At 30.3% G+C, this 4,153-nt stretch overlaps 1 long non-coding RNA gene across 1 annotated transcript; it reads left to right on the forward strand.

Annotated features, from left to right (window-relative positions):
- Nucleotides 1–259: 259 nt before the first annotated feature.
- On the forward strand, nt 260–3,585 carry LOC139427213 (uncharacterized). The gene is made up of 2 exons (XR_011638349.1): nt 260–408; nt 2,258–3,585. It is a non-coding gene; the product is annotated as an uncharacterized lncRNA (long non-coding RNA).
- Nucleotides 3,586–4,153: the final 568 nt, after the last annotated feature.

Here is a 4,153-nt window from a genome sequence, read left to right on the forward strand (position 1 = left end):
AAAAAATCAGTTGATTTAAATCAATGATATTTTTTAAAAAAATCATTTGATTTAAATCGTGATTTAAATCAAGCTGATTTAAATCAATGAACCTGGATTATTATACCCTGTTAATAAATTAAGTTGCGAGCGATTAAAAATGAAGTAATAATAAGCAAAATATCCTGATAAATTTGAATAACCTGTTCAGATATATATGTGCTTCTATTTTATATTGATAAAATGCGGACCAGTTCTAAATTGACAATTTTGAAACCAGGAAGTCTTTAAGCGAAGTCTCAAACTACTATGGGAAAATTCTGAAGAACATAACCTTTTCTGAATGAATGGAAGGCGACGTCACAATCATCATCTTCAGCGGTCTATTAGGAGATTTCTGGCTCTACAGAGAGATTATAAAATATCGAAGTAAGCGTAACAGAACGGATAGAAGTTATACATTATATGATCACTAAGTACAATTTACAGAGATTTAAAAATTAAAATAAAATTATTTTAATACTCATCTAAAAACATACAGATATATTTATACGCCGACTTTTGTTTTGGATGTGTAGCCACATCGAGGACTTCCACTAACTCACGCCAACCTGCATTAAATGTAAACAATCTACGGACGACAAACAATCTACAAAAGAGTCGCCAACATAGGTGATTTCGGATATTAATTCTCGTTTGGTGTGAATTAGCACGTGTTTGGTGTAAACTTATTCCATTATAAGGGCTTCAATTTAAAATCTTGTAAATATGAAAGCTCGATTGGGTGTTAATCCGAAGTAAAGTGTTTCATCACGCAATTTTTTGGGGTATTACACTTCGTTTTTACAATGTAGACATTTTTGATTTTTCTCTAAAATTTAAATTTTTTAAGATAATAATACATTACTTTTTCTGTATAAATGAAATTTTTATTGTATATATGAAAGCTTGCCCTTTTTATTGTACATATGAAACCTTTATTTGGTGTTAATCCGAAATAAAGTGTTTCATCACGCAATATTTTTGGGTATTACGCAGCAGTTTTTACAATGTAGACATTTTTGATTTTTCTCTAAAATTTTAATTTTTTAAGATAATAATACATTACTTTTTCTGTATAAATGAAATTTTTATTGTATATATGAAAGCTTGCCCTTTTTATTGTACATATGAAACCTTTATTTGGTGTTAATCCGAAATAAAGTGTTTCATCACGCAATATTTTTGGATATTACACAGCAGATTTTACAATGTAGACATTTTTGATTTTTCTCTAAAATTTTAATTTTTTAGGATAATAATACATTACTTTTTCTGTATAAATGAAATTTTTATTGTATATATGAAAGCTTGCCCTTTTTATTGTACATATGAAACCTTTATTTGGTGTTAATCCGAAATAAAGTGTTTCATCACGCAATATTTTTGGGTATTCCACAGCAGTTTTTACAATGTAGACATTTTTCATTTTTCTCTAAAATTTTAATTTTTTAAGATAATAATACATTACTTTTTCTGTATAAATGAAATTTTTATTGTATATATGAAAGCTTGCCCTTTTTATTGTACATATCAAACCTTTATTTGGTGTTAATCCGAAATAAAGTGTTTCATCACGCAATATTTTTGGGTATTACACAGCAGTTTTTACAATGTAGACATTTTTGATTTTTCTCTAAAATTTTAATTTTTCAAGATAATAATACATTACTTTTTCTGTATAAATGAAATTTTTATTGTATATATGAAAGCTTGATTTGGTGTTAATCTGAAATAAAATGTTTCTTCGCCCAATGTTTTTGGGTATTACACAACAGTTTGTACAGTGCAGACAATTTTGATTTTTGTCTTAAAATTTTAATTTAAGATATTAATACATTACGCTTTTCTACACCTAGGAAAAAGAAATTCTGAAAATATGGAAATTTCTCAGTTATTTTAGAGTATGAGTAGGAATAAGTCTTTCGCTATAAAGTTGATTTGCATTGTTTTAAAACTTAGAGAAAAAACATAAGCCTCTTAACCCTTGTATTAAACCAAGGCCTTCAGGTAAAATACGATCACCTTAATGAAAACTCGATTGTAATTATATATTCAAATATTTTAATTCGATATTCTAAGCAAATACGTAATTTATATGCTGTATTAAGAATACGAAAAATCTAATATAAATTCACCCAAACCAGTCTCGGAGAAAGATGCTACCGTTATTTATTAAAGAATATTCTTCACTTTAATCAAAATATTTTATTTTTGAATTTGATTTTATTTTGTATAGGTCTTTCGTGACATGGATCCTTCTGGAATGAGGTTGATGAAGAGAAGAGGGCGAAGAGCAGACGACGGCGGCGGCTGAAACACCCACTTAATCGCAGCCTGTTCCCATTATATATTTAGTCACGAAAATTTAATTTATTTCGCGGTTTGAATTATTTTTTAAAATTTATTTTCCTACATCTAGACTTTAAAAATTTTGTTTTTCAAACTTTCTAGAAGGAAATTCTGTTGGAAAAATAAGTTTATCTTATATTTAGGCAAATAATAAACTCGAACTATTTTGACTTTTAAAAGTCCTTGATCATTTGAAATAGGCCTTTTTTTAGCATTCATATATTTTTTTTTTAACTATACAGTTTCGAAAAATATTTATCTTTGTATATGTTACCGGCAAAGTTTGGAATCCGGCATTCCATACCATGTCTAATCAATGTATACAATGCCTAAAACTAGCCGGCAATGCATGAAAAGATTTATATTTCACACATTTCTTAGGCGTTCTATAGAATACCAAATGAGAAACCGGCAAAGTATAAAGTACATCTCTGATTCGTTTTGAATATCACGTTGCAAGTCACGTGGCTTTTAAGGCGCGCCTCAAGCTCAGAATTTGTCAGTTGCACTTTGCGGTTTTTACTTGAAAATTGTGTTTACCTTAATAAGAAAAGCATAAATTATGTTTTGTACAACTTTCATTTTTCTTTACGCATTTTGAATAAAAAAATTTTAATGGCACTCTCATTATTTTTTCCGAATAAAATTTTTATTTTTGAGAGAAATGCACATAATTTACATGATAACCTCATCAGGATGTTTTTTTCATACTTTGCCTAAATAGCATTTGTCATTCTACAGAATGCATAGATATTAAATACAATGCCTAGGGAAAGTATGTAATACTTCTCACATTTCATACCGTGCCTAAAAATATCCGGCAATATATATAATGCCTAGGCATTCTATAGAATGACGGCGTTTCATACTTTGAAGGTAACACATATAAATATCTTTGCAAAGATAAATAAATGTATCTTATATTTAAACTAACTAACTAACTCAGTGGCGCGACAGCCCATTAAGAGGGCCAAGGCCGACTGTGCCCATCTCAGTTTTCTTGACCTTGGGCTCTGGGGTGCAGGAGCATATGTTCCGGTCAGGTGGTCAGCCGAACGCGGAACCCCCAGTGTTAGTTCCCAAGCATGCTTGGTACTCATTTTATCGACCCACTGAAGGGATGAAAGGCTGAGTCGGCCTTGCCCGGCCCAAGGATCGAACCAAGGACCTGTGGCACGACAGCGCGAAGCGCTACCGCTCAGCCACCGGGCGTCATCTTATATTTAGACAAATAATAAACTCGAGATACTTTATGACTTTTAAAAGTTCTTACTGATTTGAAATAGGCCCATTTTTAGTTTTCATATAGTTTTGTTTTGTTTATTTATTTATTTATTTTTGGAAAAAAAATATTAAGTTTCAAATGATATTAATCTTTGCAAATAGATATCTTTGCATAGATAATTAAGTGTATCTTATATTTATAAAGCAAGAACTTTTTTATGAATTTTAAAAGTCCTTGCTCATTTGACGTATTTTAACGTTAAACTACTGCATTATGTGTTAAGAAAAATAGGATGTATACACTTGAAAACATGGTTCAACGTTTAACTAAATGAATTCAACTTCAAACCGATATAAAAAAATTTGGTAAGAAATTATACTGCTGCTGTGGTGGTTTTCTTTTAGACCAGGGGTGGCCAACCTGCGGCTCGTGAGCCACATGCGGCTCTTTGAAGGATTATTTGTGGCTTTCGATAAGTGTACCCGAGTTCCCTTTTCATTTTTGTGCTATTATATTTTTAAAATTATTATCGTTCCGCTTGTTCCGAATTTTGGAAAT

The sequence above is a fragment of the Parasteatoda tepidariorum genome, chromosome X2 (assembly GCF_043381705.1).
Source record: "Parasteatoda tepidariorum isolate YZ-2023 chromosome X2, CAS_Ptep_4.0, whole genome shotgun sequence".
Classification (NCBI taxonomy): Eukaryota; Metazoa; Arthropoda; class Arachnida; order Araneae; family Theridiidae; genus Parasteatoda; species Parasteatoda tepidariorum.